This window comes from Triturus cristatus, chromosome 10 (genome assembly GCF_964204655.1).
Source record: "Triturus cristatus chromosome 10, aTriCri1.1, whole genome shotgun sequence".
In the NCBI taxonomy this organism is placed as follows: domain Eukaryota; kingdom Metazoa; phylum Chordata; class Amphibia; order Caudata; family Salamandridae; genus Triturus; species Triturus cristatus.
Genome location: NC_140593.1, coordinates 969191801 through 969208475, shown reverse-complemented (window position 1 = coordinate 969208475; position 16675 = coordinate 969191801).

Sequence of the window (16675 nt, the reverse complement as noted above, 5' to 3'; positions counted from 1 at the left end):
AATTGTTTATTGTACATTTTTAGTGTCATAGTGGGTTTGGGTTTTGTAGGGTATATGGAGAGAAGTAATTTACTTATAATTAATTAATAGTTCATTTTTAATTATAATTATTTAATTGATAATTAATTATGTAAATTGTGTAATTAATTACTTTTTTATGTTAAGTTTTAGGTGCAGGTTGTGGAGTTTGTATGCGTATCGGGAGGGAAATAAATTAATTATAAATTAATTCATATTTAAGTGTTTAATTATTAATTATTCATTTGATAATTAATTATGTTAATTGTGTTATTAATTTATTTTTTAAGTTTTAGGTGCGGGTTTGTGGAGTTTGTAGGGTTACAGGGTGGAAGAACATTTATTATTGATTGATTTTGAATTCTTAATTATTTAATAATAATGAATTATGTAAATTATGTTATACATTTATTTTGTAAGTTATCTTTTAGGTGTTGATTGTGGGGTTTATAGGGATACAGAGGGGGAAGTAAATTAATTATAATTAATTTAAATTTTTATTAATTATTTGATAATTAATTATGTAAATTCTGTAATTAAGACATTTTTAAAACTATATGTGAGATGCAGGTTGTGGGGTTTGTAGGGGTACCGGGTGGGAAGTAAATTAATTATAATTAATTATAAGTATTATTAATTATTTAATCGATAATTATTTAAATTGTGTAATTCAGATATTTTAAGTTTTATGTCAGGTGTGGGTTGTTATATTTTTAGGGTTGCAGGGTGGGAAGTTAATTAAGAAATAATCTACTTATAATTAAATATTACTTTAATATCAATTATTTAATTGATAATTATGTTAATTATAAACTTAACATATTTAAGTTATATTTTAGGAGTGTATTGTTTAGTTTGTAGAGGAATGGGGGACGATATTTATGTAGTCATCAATAAAAAAAATCATTTATTTAATTTATTTTATTATTTAATATGTTGATTTTGTTATACTTTATTTCTGTTACATTTTAATTGTTGGCTGATATGTTTGTGGGAATATGTTGTGGTATTGTAATTACATTAATAATATTTGTGTTAATTGATAGTAATTATAAACAATTGTCATAGTTATGTAATTTTTAAAATTTCTGTTAAACTTAAGACATTTAGGCACTCATTACGATTGTGTGCAGACCGCCACCGACATGGTGTCTGGCACGTGGTGCATTGATGTTTAAAAACATCCCATTTTCTATTGCAGCTTGTACTGAGGCCCTTTTCTGGGCCCGAGCAGGAGCCGCAATTGAAAAAGGTTGCATCCTAATCTGGTGGGTGGGGCCGCCGACTACTTGTTGGCTGGTCCCTATCCTGCAACAATGGCGGTCAGACGCTCATCTAATCCCCATTGTAATGACACCCTTTATTTTTTTAATTAACATTTTTGATTTTGGGGAATTTAATAAAGTTGGTAAAATGTGAAGTACACTCTCTGAACTATACCAGTGAATGGAGTCAGAATGTTAATTTTGACCCCTTCTGAGTCTAACGCGGTCCCTACTGTTGCAACGACTCGGTCAGGAATAGCAAATTATACCCTTCCTGAGTCCAACGCTTTCCCTGCTGTTGCGCCGACTGCTGTGGTAATAGAAAATGCAACCTCTCCTGAGTCCAACGCTTTCCCTACTGTTGCACCTACTCAAAATGGAATAGTAAATTAAACCCCTCCTAAGTCTAACGCTTTTCCTACCGTTGCACTGACTGCTGTGGTAGTAGTAAATGTAACCTCTCCTGAGTGCAACGCTTTCCCCACTGTTGCACCCACTCGAGAGGGAATCGTAAATTTAATCCCTCCTGAATCCAATGCTTTCCCTACTGTTGCACACACTAGAATGGGAATAGTAACTTTTTACCCTCCTGAGTCCAACACTTACCCTACTTTCGCATTGACTGGTGTGGGAATAGTAGATGTAACCTCCACTGAGTCCAACACTTTCCCTATTGTTGCACCTACTGGAGTGGGAATGGGGAATGCAACCCATCCTGAGTCCAACGCTTTTCCTACTGTTGCACCAACTGGTGTGGGATCAGTTATTGAACCTTTCCTGATTTCAACGCTTTCCCTACTGTTGCACCTACTTTAGTGGGAAAGGTTAATGTAACCCCTTCTGAGTACAACACTTTCCCTACTGTAGCACATACTGGAGAAGGAACAGTAAATGTTACCCTTCCTGAGTCCAACACTTTCCCTACTGTTGCACAGACTGGAGTAGGAATAGTAAATTTAGCCCCTCATGACTCTAAAGCTTTCCCCACATTTGCACACACTGGAGTGAAAATAGTTAATTGAACCTTTCCTGAGTCCAACGCTTTCCCTACTTTTGCACCTACTGCCATTATATTTTAGACGTTCCAAATAAGATAAAAGACATGGAGATACTGTACTGTGAGAACTTGCGTTGTTGGTTGAGTAGGGTATTAACCTGCTCAAGCAACAGCCAAAATCCCTGTCAGGGTGAATAACACAAGTCACCAAATTAACCTGTGCCTAAACCGCTGGTAGCTTAGCACAAAAGCAGTCAGGCTTAAGCAATGTGCAAAGTATTTAAACAGCACACAAACAGTACACAATAACAAATTTCAAATCAGTATAACCAAGGTTATGATTTTTGCAGTTTTTAGTAAAATCTAGGGCCTCAAAGATCAAAGCCCTAACGCAAGGTACCAGTTGGGCGAGACCGGGTGAAAGTTGAAAAATATGGCCGAACGCGATGGAGCGTAGGTCGGATACAAAAAGTAGATTGGTACAGGTGAGCGCTTACCTACGGACTTAGATGAAAAATAGAAACCAAATGTTCTGAGAATGTAAAGTCAGCGGGGCAAGGCTGCAGGCGATGTCCAAGGAGGGATCATCATTGTCGGGAAGTTGCTGGACGAAGTCACTGTGAAGATTTCTACATTCGAACATAATCTCTTTTTTGGAAGTCGAAATTCTCCAGCGGGACAAGACAGGAGGCTATATCTGACGAGAGTTCCACAAGGCTGAAGGCCACTTTGGCGAATGACCACTGAACAGGATTTGGTGCTGCGGAGAAGAATGTAGTGGAAGCTGCCGTGAAGGCAGGTCGACCAGTGATGCACCTTGGGCAGACAGACGAGCAGGTTGGTCCCGGTCTTCCCTCAGTCCTCAGAACAGTTTTTAGCCAAAAGATTTTTAGGTCCCAAGTTTTAGGGTTTAGATATCTGGGCACCTTTAGCACCACCACCAAGGTTCCAGGACTGGAGGGGCATCAACTGGGAGGTTAGGACTTACTTATGCTGGGTCCATGTGCGGGTTCAAGATTGAGAGAGCCTTTTCTGTCCCTGATGCTCTTATAAAGGAGGTCAGCAGACTAGCCCTTGAAGTCACTCTGGTAGTCCAGGGTTCAGATGAGGAAGCAGGGCTCCATGCAGCAAAGCAGCCCATTCAGGTGCAGCAAAGCAGTCTTGAGGAGTACTCTGCAGGCCACAGTTGCAGGCAGTACTCTGAAAGTACGTCCACAGGTCCAGAAAGTGAACTAAAGTGTGGGTCTGAGGGTCCTATTTTTATACCTGGTGCCTTCTTTGAAGTGGAAGTTTGTAGAGTATTTCCTTTGAAGTCCTTGAAGTTTTCCTAACTCCCCTGCCCTGGCTCCAAGCTGGCCACATGAATAATACAGTGGGTACATATCCTTTGAGTGAAGGCAGAGCATAGCCTATTCAGTTGCAAGAGGGGCTGTGCTCAGCTCCACCCCCTACCATACTGCCAGTTGTTGGCCCATTGAGGCATACCTAATCCCTCTATTGTATGACTGTCTGGGAGGAATAAAAAAAAGTCCAACATCACCCAGTCATGTGACCTAGGAAAGGCTGCAGACACCAAACAGCAAGGGCAGGAAAATGCCAACTTTCTAAAAGTGAACAATGAGAATTCCAGATGAGTGTCTAGAAATACCAAGTGCACTACGAAATGTCACTGTGAGCGTACTCAATGTTATCAAAAATTATTATCAAATATATCCAATGTTCGTGAATCAATAACAGTCCTCAATCCTTAGTTCACTGGATCACACTTTGAAAAACACATCTTCAAACCATGAAGTAAATGATGAGTTGCTTTTATTCTTGATTGTCGCAGAAAGTTTCACATTTGAATGAAAACCAAAAAATATCGCTTATGTTCAGCTTATAGAATTTCAAAAATACTACTTAGAGAAAGGGTCTGAGGGAAGAATATTTAAAGACCTGCCCACATTCTAATCCCCATAACTAGACTACACACACAAGAGAATTGGGGGTCTGATAACAGACAGCACAAAAGATAAAGAGGAAGGAAGTAGGTGTATAAAGCCAATCAGACCCGGACGTCCTTAGATCAGAGCGTGGATTACCATCAACCTTCCTCATTCACTGGGGTAGATAGTGAGAGCAGAGATACTCTCTTGATCGTATCTATCATCTGGTATCCAACTTCGGCAGAGGTATGTCTCTTGATCATAGAGACTGCCTCGCTAGTTAGAAGCTCTATTGCTCACTCGGGCTGATAAGTATAAAACAAACAAGACACGTGAAAAACTGTGGCATCCAAACAAAGTAAACGTGCAGTGCAAGAAGGACAGTGAAGTCTAAAAGAGGTTGTGTAGAGAGTACGATGTAATTCAATTAACTCCACACACCTAGATTTAAAAAAGTCTATCAAAGTTATAAGCAGTACCAACTAGTTGCTGCTAAATATGGGTCGACATGTTTCAGCCAACATGGAATATTGCCCATGGCTTTCTTCAGGACCTTAGTTCTTCGAAATTATGCTACTGCATTAGGTTAGTACACTTCCAGTACCGAGCAGGGTGGGAGGCCTCCCACCCTGCTCGGTACTTCCTGGGGCAACGACGGACAGAGCGGGCCTCCTTTACCTGAGCCAGGTTCCAGGGTAGGTGAGGTGCAATCCCAGGTCACGTGGGGTGATGCTTGCACCCTGTGACTCAGAGGATTAGGACACCTTGAGGTCGTATTCATTACAACCTTGTTTATTTGTTTATTCTCACACCTTTCTTATATTAGATATGTGTGGGCACGTTTCACTATTGGAAGTGTACTAACCTAATGCAGTAGCATAATTTCGAAGAACTAAGGTCCTGAAGAAAGCCGTGGGCAATATTCCCTGTTGGCTGAAACATGTCGACCCATATTTAGCAGCAACTAGTTGGTACTTGTTAGAAATGGGATTTCTGGTTGGCTGAGGCTTGCGCCAAAGCCAGGCAGAAACCACCACTCTAGTCAGGGCTGGGGAGTTACACGCCAAAGATAACCCCTGCTCACCCCCTTGGTAGCTTGGCACGAGCAGACAGGCTTATCCCTGAGGCGATGTGTAAAGCGTTTGCGCGCGCACCCAGCAACAACACCCAAGGCCCACCACAAAGGAAACTCCACACAAGGTATTCTATAAAAATAGCCTTTGTATTATACACAACACATTAGATAAAAACACACACTCTACAATGTGCCAACAGGCACGGGCAGAATTTACAAGGGATTATATATACAGGGGACAGGGCCACATGGACCACTGCCAGGAATTAGCACTTAGAACATAGCACAAATCACCAATAGTAAACGTAGAACACAACACAAAGTAACTGTAGAGCACAACCAGTCTCTACTGGCGCAATAATGACCTCAGCGTCATCACACTAGCATCAGGTATAAAACCTATCCTGCATCTATCACAGGGGCATAAATCACATTATGCAATTCTCATTGGTCTAACTCATTAGACCTAACCACCTAGGTATAACTATACTAGGGGCGCACATCGCACATCGCACAGGGAAGAACATTCTCCCTACCATCAACCTAAGCAGGTAAAACAACCTTCTAGGCAGAAATAACCACATTTAGAGGTATAAGACACAGGGTGCGCCAAACATACTATACACAGCACATTTCCTAGCACCAAAAGCATGAACACAGGGTGCGCAAAACATACTACACCGTACATTTCCTAGCACCAAAATCACATCAGAGTCCAGGTTGCGCCAGAACCTAAACGTAGCAGCTGCCCACTACTTGCTGGGCAGCTGGGGACAAGCCCAGGGCCTAAACTCTGCAGCTGGCACTAAGTGCTGCGCAGCTGGGGAAGGCAAATAGCGGCAGGGGGCTCTCATTAGCCCTTCAAAACAAACTGCGCCAATCCTTGGAGCCCTCTAGGCTCTAGAACAAACTGTGCCAAACGTGGGAGCCATCTGGCTCTGGGAATCATGTCCCCTGGAGCACACTGGCTCCTGAAAACAATAGGCCCCCATAGCGTTGGAGCGCAGGGGCGCCCTAAAACAAATATGTCCCCAACGTTGGAGTCCTCCTCGGGGACTCGAGAAACAAAATACCCCCGTTCGTTGGAGCCTTCACGGCTCTAAATACTCATGCTCCCTTTTCACCTGGGAGCCTCACGGGGCTCGGGAAACAACTTGCACCGGGGTGGGTCTTGGAAATACTTATGCCCCCATTGGGAGCGGCCCGCTATCAGATGGGGCCACCCCAGAACTCTACAACCCGTGCCTTCACCGGCACTCCCAACACCGGCGGAGTCCCGCCCCAGCCCTGCTTCACTTACCGGGCTTCAGGCAGGACTCCTCTTCGGGAGGCGGCGGCAGCACTTCTCATGCGGCGCGGGGCTTCCCTCGCAGATGGGAGCCCCGCGCTGTGCTCACAGTAAACCCGGGTCTCGGGCTTCCTCTCTTCGCCCGGTCCCTCTTCCGGGACCGGGACTTCTCTGGTGGAGCCTGCGAGGCTCCGGGGACAATGGCGGCGCTTCCGCTTCCGTCCCGCGGCCCCGCCCACAACCAGGCGGGCCGCGGACGGCAGCGGCGATTTTCAAAGGCGGCTCGGGCCGCGGCGGTGACTCCATCACGGCTCAGATGCGGGGTGGGCACCCGCAGATAAAGATGAAGCGAGGTGGGCTCTCGCTAGGAGCACAATCGCGGGGTGGGCACCCGCAATTTAGAAACAGGATGAAGCGGGGTGGGCTCCCGCTCGACCAGGCAAATGCGGGGGAATCCCTACACTGGGGATTCCCTCCCTCTACGGTGAGGTGCAGCCCGGTGCTGCGACGATCCAGCGCTTCCTCAAAGAAATAAAGCACCACAGCGCTCCCAGGGCGCTAAAAACGGCTGCCTGAAGTCTCTGTAAAGTCCTGGAGGCACAGAGAGATGGAGCAAAAAGCTCCCAGCAAAGAGGCCTTTAGAAAGTATGGGGCAATGGCAAAGAATGGTCCCAGAAGTCCTCCAGCGTCCAGGGCATCAGGGGCTGGGCAGGGCCCAGGGAGGCAAGCCTTCCCCTGAGCCCCAGCAGCAGCACGCCCCTGGCAGATTCAAGTACAGAACGAGAACATTTTGTAAGGGGACACAGCCCCTTTTTATACACCAAATCCCTTTGTTCTGGGTTCAGGGTGAGGGGGAAAACCAGTCGCAGCTGGTTGGGGAGCACCCTTGATGTGCTCAGCCCCTCACTCTATTGACTGGCAGGGCTAGGGTCGTCAGTCGCACCACAGGGGGCGGGGCCAGCATTGTGTGGGGAAAAGCCCTGCCCTATTCAGGTCCAAGGTGCACTCCTCCCCAGCCATCAGCATGCTAATCTCACACTCACCACTGGGGCAGACCCAACCAGACTCCTGGAGCCAGGCTCACCAGCCAGCTCCAGCCAATCACACGCCAGACACACTGCACACAGAAGTGCCCACTTCTAGAAGTGGCACTTCCACACTAGGTACATGCACGCCACACACATCATCGCGCAGCATTCAATCCCACGAGTCCGTACATACCAAACTCGGGCCTGCACACCCCACGCATCAGGAACTACTAGGGACACATACATTCCCCATGCATTCCTATGGGAGGGCAGGCCTATCTCACCACATGCACTCAGAGCGCGCACGCACTTTACCCTGGGACACAGGGAAAGTGCGCAGAAACCAAAAATCACCACACCAAGTCACCAATAAAAAGCAAAAAGTTCAGGGGTGAACCTGCCAGAAGGGCCAAGTCCAACACAACCCCCTTCCAGCCAAAACGCAGGGCAGACCAATCACCACCGTGATGGTCTTCCCTGCTTGGGGCGATAGAACACGGACGCAGGCCCGCACTGCAGGGACACTCTCAGGTTCTACGCCATTCTCAATCAACATGGTTCTATCTGAAAAAAAACAACCGAAAAGAACTCAGGCCCAACTAGGCTACCCCACTGGTACTACCTAGTTGTCCACGGCCAGGACCAGGCCCTAGACCACCCAGATACCACTGGTCCTTGCCAAACCCAGAGTGGGGGGTAGTAACCCCTGGCATACAAGCCATTCTCCACTCTCCCTCTCAGTGTAGTTCCCAACTACCACTGATCCTTCAACCTAGGGTCCGCACCCTCAGGCTGACCAAAGGTCACGGGCAAGAATGCCCCACCCTACCTCTACTTCTGGGGTTCCGCACCCTCCCAGGGAAGCACCCACCAGAACACAACTCTCCCACCAGTTCAGGACCTCTCTCCACCAACTGGTCTACCACCTGGGATCCAAGGGGTCAGAGGCGAGGACTCCCTCCCTCTGCACCCCCTTCCACTGTAGAGCAGGGTCTCTTCACCTAAGATGAGCCCCACCTGCCCTCAGGACTACAGCTGCCCTTACGTCCAGATCCGGAAACACCGACTACTGGCTCCCCAACCGAGGGACGTACCCTTTGGTCAGATGCCTGGCGAACCAGGACTTAACGAGGGTGACACATACCTAATGGGTCGTGTGACAGTCTGCCTGGCGCTGATCTCACCTGTCCATCTGACAGTGCGTGCAGACCCCCCAGGACAGAAGTGGCGACACCACGGTCACTCAGTGGCGACACAGCCCTCCCGGCTGGTCCCTGACCTACTGGTTCCCACTGGGGAATCCCTCCCCCTCTCACCCCTCCCTCTGGACTTCTGCACCCTCCCAACTGGAGCGGTACCGCCAGACACCAGGACTACTGGAGGTCTGATTACAGGCGCTCCACGTCCTCTAGACACTGGGAGATCCTCCTCAAATGACCTATTGGTACAGCCTAGGCCCCCGACCTGATGTTCCCTAAAGAAACCATCCAGGCCCTGACACTGGGTTTCGGGCACCTGGAGACACACAGTCCCACCCACTCCTTCTCCGCAGAGACAGGCCGTGAGCCCCTACACCGAGACCTAGCTGGGCTACTCTGAACCTCTTCCACCACGCTGGGCTGGAAGACACCTCAGCCACTACTTTTGGAATCACTCCCCAATGCAAGTTCCCTATCCCAGAGAACTCACACCCAATCAACCAGCAAGCTCCTTATTTCAGAGAACTCACACCCTTCATCCACATACACACACCCCCCAGACTAGTAAGACAGTTTCTACCGCCCCTGATTTCTCAACCTGACCACCAAGTGACACAGGTACTATTACTCTGGGAACTGGGAATGGGACATTCACATTCATCCAGCGCATTACACATTCATCCCCAAACCCCTCCCAAGACTGGTAAGACAGTTTCTACCGCCCCTGATTTCTCAACCTGACCACCACGTGACACAGGTACCACTACCCCGGGAACTGGGAATGGGAATACATGCACTGGACACACATCTGCTGCCACCACTGGATCCCACCCTCTGGTGAATCCAGAAAACACAATGCACTTAGGGGGATGATCTACCCTCCCGAGCTAGGGACACCTAACTCACAGTGCACAAGGACCACATTTCCAAAGAAATGACATTTAAAAGCAAACTTTAAAACAATAATCCCTATACCATGTGATTTATCTAAATGCAGAGTTTTGTAGTGCGGCCAGTTGCTGCTGCGGTACAGCGCAAACGCAAGTCCAAATCCCACCGCTGATCACCAATGTTAGAAATGGGATTTCTGGTTGGCTGAGGCTTGCGCCAAAGCCAGGCAGAAACCACCACTCTAGTCAGGGCTGGGGAGTTACACGCCAAAGATAACCCCTGCTCACCCCCTTGGTAGCTTGGCACGAGCAGACAGGCTTATCCCTGAGGCGATGTGTAAAGCGTTTGCGCGCGCACCCAGCAACAACACCCAAGGCCCACCACAAAGGAAACTCCACACAAGGTATTCTATAAAAATAGCCTTTGTATTATACACAACACATTAGATAAAAACACACACTCTACAATGTGCCAACAGGCACGGGCAGAATTTACAAGGGATTATATATACAGGGGACAGGGCCACATGGACCACTGCCAGGAATTAGCACTTAGAACATAGCACAAATCACCAATAGTAAACGTAGAACACAACACAAAGTAACTGTAGAGCACAACCAGTCTCTACTGGCGCAATAATGACCTCAGCGTCATCACACTAGCATCAGGTATAAAACCTATCCTGCATCTATCACAGGGGCATAAATCACATTATGCAATTCTCATTGGTCTGACTCATTAGACCTAACCACCTAGGTATAACTATACTAGGGGCGCACATCGCACAGGGAAGTACATTCTCCCTACCATCAACCTAAGCAGGTAAAACAACCTTCTAGGCAGAAATAACCACATTTAGAGGTATAAGACACAGGGTGCGCCAAACATACTATACACAGCACATTTCCTAGCACCAAAAGCATGAACACAGGGTGCGCAAAACATACTACACCGTACATTTCCTAGCACCAAAATCACATCAGAGTCCAGGTTGCGCCAGAACCTAAACGTAGCAGCTGCCCACTACTTGCTGGGCAGCTGGGGACAAGCACAGGGCCTAAACGCTGCAGCTGGCACTAAGTGCTGCGCAGCTGGGGAAGGCAAATAGCGGCAGGGGGCTCTCATTAGCCCTTCAAAACAAACTGCGCCAATCCTTGGAGCCCTCTAGGCTCTAGAACAAACTGTGCCAAACGTGGGAGCCATCTGGCTCTGGGAATCATGTCCCCTGGAGCACACTGGCTCCTGAAAACAATAGGCCCCCATAGCGTTGGAGCGCAGGGGCGCCCTAAAACAAATATGTCCCCAACGTTGGAGTCCTCCTCGGGGACTCGAGAAACAAAATACCCCCGTTCGTTGGAGCCTTCACGGCTCTAAATACTCATGCTCCCTTTTCACCTGGGAGCCTCATGGGGCTCGGGAAACAACTTGCACCGGGGTGGGTCTTGGAAATACTTATGCCCCCATTGGGAGCGGCCCGCTATCAGATGGGGCCGCCCCAGAACTCTACAACCCGTGCCTTCACCGGCACTCCCAACACCGGCGGAGTCCCGCCCCAGCCCTGCTTCACTTACCGGGCTTCAGGCAGGACTCCTCTTCGGGAGGCGGCGGCAGCACTTCTCATGCGGCGCGGGGCTTCCCTCGCAGATGGGAGCCCCACGCTGTGCTCACAGTAAACCCGGGTCTCGGGCTTCCTCTCTTCGCCCGGTCCCTCTTCCGGGACCGGGACTTCTCTGGTGGAGCCTGCGAGGCTCCGGGGACAATGGCGGCGCTTCCGCTTCCGTCCCGCGGCCCCGCCCACAACCAGGCGGGCCGCGGACGGCAGCGGCGATTTTCAAAGGCGGCTCGGGCCGCGGCGGTGACTCCATCACGGCTCAGATGCGGGGTGGGCACCCGCAGATAAAGATGAAGCGAGGTGGGCTCTCGCTAGGAGCACAATCGCGGGGTGGGCACCCGCAATTTAGAAACAGGATGAAGCGGGGTGGGCTCCCGCTCGACCAGGCAAATGCGGGGGAATCCCTACACTGGGGATTCCCTCCCTCTACGGTGAGGTGCAGCCCGGTGCTGCGACGATCCAGCGCTTCCTCAAAGAAATAAAGCACCACAGCGCTCCCAGGGCGCTAAAAACGGCTGCCTGAAGTCTCTGTAAAGTCCTGGAGGCACAGAGAGATGGAGCAAAAAGCTCCCAGCAAAGAGGCCTTTAGAAAGTATGGGGCCATGGCAAAGAATGGTCCCAGAAGTCCTCCAGCGTCCAGGGCATCAGGGGCTGGGCAGGGCCCAGGGAGGCAAGCCTTCCCCTGAGCCCCAGCAGCAGCACGCCCCTGGCAGATTCAAGTACAGAACGAGAACATTTTGTAAGGGGACACAGCCCCTTTTTATACACCAAATCCCTTTGTTCTGGGTTCAGGGTGAGGGGGAAAACCAGTCGCAGCTGGTTGGGGAGCACCCTTGATGTGCTCAGCCCCTCACTCTATTCCCTGGCAGGGCTAGGGTCGTCAGTCGCACCACAGGGGGCGGGGCCAGCATTGTGTGGGGAAAAGCCCTGCCCTATTCAGGTCCAAGGTGCACTCCTCCCCAGCCATCAGCATGCTAATCTCACACTCACCACTGGGGCAGACCCAACCAGACTCCTGGAGCCAGGCTCACCAGCCAGCTCCAGCCAATCACACGCCAGACACACTGCACACAGAAGTGCCCACTTCTAGAAGTGGCACTTCCACACTAGGTACATGCACGCCGCACACATCATCGCGCAGCATTCAATCCCACGAGTCCGTACATACCAAACTCGGGCCTGCACACCCCACGCATCAGGAACTACTAGGGACACATACATTCCCCATGCATTCCTATGGGAGGGCAGGCCTATCTTACCACATGCACTCAGAGCGCGCACGCACTTTACCCTGGGACACAGGGAAAGTGCGCAGAAACCAAAAATCACCACACCAAGTCACCAATAAAAAGCAAAAAGTTCAGGGGTGAACCTGCCAGAAGGGCCAAGTCCAACAGTACTGCTTATAACTTTGATACACTTTTTTAAATCTAGGTGTGTGGAGTGAATTGAATTACATCGTACTCTCTACACAACCTCTTTTAGACTTCACTGTCCTTCTTGCACTGCACGTTTACTTTGTTTGGATGCCACAGTTTTTCACGTGTCTTGTTTGTTTTATACTTATCAGCCCGAGTGAGCAATAGAGCTTCTAACTAGCGAGGCAGTCTCTATGATCAAGAGACATACCTCTGCCGAAGTTGGATACCAGATGATAGATACGATCAAGAGAGTATCTCTGCTCTCACTATCTACCCCAGTGAATGAGGAAGGTTGATGGTAATCCACGCTCTGCTCTAAGGACGTCCGGGTCTGATTGGCTTTATACACCTACTTCCTTCCTCTTTATCTTTTGTGCTGTCTGTTATCAGACCCCCAATTCTCTTGTGTGTGTGCAGCTTATAGAATTCACAGTCTTCGAAAATCCCAATGCATTTCGGGCTTTAAACATGAGCCCTTTGTCAGGGGAATCTGCAAGTATATGAATAAACTGAGTATATTCACCATTATACAACAACGTAAAGTTAAGCATCAAATGGATTCACAAGAGAACGGATAGAACTGGTCACCCAATCCGATGTGTATACCTTCATGAAAGATGCGTGAATTTAAAAAAATGCCTGAATTTAAAAAAAGGGCGTGAATTTAAAAAAATGCGGGAATTGAAAAAGAAAACAAAGAGGTGGAGAAAAAGTACCCAAAAGTGTGACCCAATCGTGACAAGAACCAACAGAAATAGTGAAACTAATGCCTCCACGTGCCAAAATAAACGATCAAATGATAACATGAGTGGGTTAAAGCAATGAAGCTAATCATACCTCCAGGCGCTAGAGTAAAAACACTCGAAGCCCGTATAATAACCAGCGAGTGTTTGTAAAGATGTAAATGATATTGCGTAGAAGTTAAAAATCAACGGTATGCCCGCCACTGTAAAAAAAGGGGAGGCCAATGTGTCAATGTTTAAAGATATAAGCATTACAACAATTTTAAATTCACGCATTTTTTTAAATTCACGCCCTTTTTTTAAATTCACACATTTTTTTAAATTCACGCATCTTTCATGAAGGTATACACATCGGATTGGGTGACCAGTTCTATCCGTTCTCTTGTGAATCGATTTGACGCTTAACTATACGTTGTTGTATAATGGTGATTATACTCAGTTTATTCATATACCTGCAGATTCCCCTGACGAAGGGCTCATGTTTAAAGCCCGAAATGCATTGGGATTTTTGAAGACTGTGAATTCTATAAGCTGAACATAAGCGATATTTTTTGGTTTTCATTCAAATGTGAAACTTTCTGCGACCATCAAGAATACAAGCAGATCATCATTTACTTCATGGTTTGAAGATGTGTTTTTCAAAGTGTGATCCAGTGAACAAAGGATTGAGGACTGTTATTGATTCACGGACATTAGATATATTTGATAATAATTTTTGATAACATTGAGTACGCTCCATTAGAACAGTGATACGGACCGTACACACGCAATGAATGCGGGGTACGGTGCGTACCACACGTACCCCTACGGTACAGTAGAACAGTGATACGGACCGTACACACGCAATGAATGCGTGTGTACGGTGCGTGTCACATGTACCCCTATGGCACAGTAGAACTGTGACATGGACCGTACACACGCAATGAATGCGTGGGTACGGTGCATTTCACACGTACCCCTACGGCACCATTAGAACAGTGATACAGACCATACACACGCAAAGAATGCGTGGGTACGGTGCGTACCACATGTACCCCTACGGCACAGTAGAAGAGTGATGCAGACCATACACACGCAATGAATGCGTGGGTACGGTGCGTTTCACATGTACCCCTACGGCACCATTAGAACAGTGATACGGACCGTACACACGCAATGAATGCGTGGGTATGGTGCGTACCACACGTACCCCTACGGCACAGTAGAACAGTGATACGGACCATACACACGTAATGAATGCGTGGGTACGGTGCGTGTCACACATACCCCTACGGCACCATTAGAACAGTGATACGGACCGTACACATGCAATGAATGCGTGGGTACGGTGCGTACCACATGTACCCCTACGGCACAGTAGAACTGTGATACGGACCATACACACGCAATGAATGCGTGGGTACGGTGCGTTTCACACGTACCCCTACGGCACCATTAGAACAGTGATACGGACCGTACCCACGCAATGAATGCCACACGTACCCCTATGGCACAGTAGAACAGTGATACGGACCATATACACACAATGAATGTGTGGGTACGGTACGTACCACACGTACCCCTACAGCACAGTAGAACAGTGATACGGACCATACACATGCAATGAATGCGTGGGTACGGTGCGTACCACACGTACCCCTATGGCACAGTAGAACTGTGATACGGACCGTACACACACAATGAATACATGGGTACGGTGCATGTCACACGTACCCCTACGGCACCATTAGAACAGTGATACGGACCGTACACACGCAATGAATGCGTGGGTACGGTGCGTACCACACATACCCCTACGGCACAGTAGAACTGTGATACGGACCGTACACACGCAATGAATGCGTGGGTACGGTGCGTGTCACACATACCCCATTACGGCACCAGTACATTTGGGATACGAGGCGTACACACGCCAGGAATGTGAGCTTAGAGGACTGGCCCAGAATGTTACCTTCATATTGGTGTGTGTGTACGTCCAGGCCAGCAGTGTACTGCTCCAAGGAGGTGCGTGGGTGGGTGCAGAGGACTCCCAGCAGTGGCCTGCAATATGAGGGGTGGGTGCATATGACTCCCAGCAGTGGCCTGCAATATGAGGGGTGGGTGCATATGACTCCTAGCAGTGTCCAGACATATGAGGGTGAGTGCATATGACTCCTAGCAGTGTCCAGACATATGTGGGGTGGGTGCATATGACTCCTAGTAGTGGACAGAGATATGAGGGGTGGGTGCATATAACTACCAGCAGTGGCCTGCAATATGAGGGGTGGGTGCATATGACTCCTAGCAGTGTCCAGACATATGAGGGGTGGGTGCATATGACTCCTAGCAGTGGACAGAGATATGAGGGGTGGGTGCATATGACTACCAGCAGTGGTCTGCAATATGAGGGGTGGGTGCATATGACTCCTAGCAGTGTCCAGACATATGAGGGGTGGGTGCATATGACTCCTAGCAGTGGCCTGCAATATGAGGGGTGGGTGCATATGACTCCTAGCAGTGGCCTGCAATATGAGGGGTGGGTGCATATGACTCCTAGCAGTGGACAGAGATATGAGGGGTGGATGCATATGACTCCTAGCAGTGGGCAGAGATATGAGGGGTGGGTGCATATGACTCCCAGCAGTGGACAGAGATATGAGGGGTGGGTGCATATGACTACCAGCAGTGTCCAGAAATATGAAGGGTGGGTGCATATGACTACCAGCAGTGTCCAGAAATATGAGGGGTGGGTGCATATGACTACCAGCAGTGGCCTGCAATATGAGGGGTGGGTGCATATTACTCCCAGCAGTGGCCTGCAATATGAGGGGTGGGTGCAAATGACTCCTAGCAGTGTCCAGACATATATTGGGTGGGTGGATGTGCCTCCTAGCAGTGTCCAGACATATGAGGGGTGGGTGCATATGACTCCTAGCAGTGGACAGAGATATGAGGGGTGGGTGCATATGACTACCAGCAGTGGCCTGCAATATGAGGGGTGGGTGCATATGACTCCTAGCAGTGTCCAGACATATGAGGGGTGGGTGCATATGACTCCTAGCAGTGGCCTGCAATATGAGGGGTGGGTGCATATGACTCCCAGCAGTGGCCTGCAATATGAGGGGTGAGTGCATATGACTCCTAGCAGTGTCCAGACATATGAGGGGTGGGTGCATATGACTCCTAGCAGTGTCCAGACATATGAGGGGTGGGTGCATATGACTCCTAGCA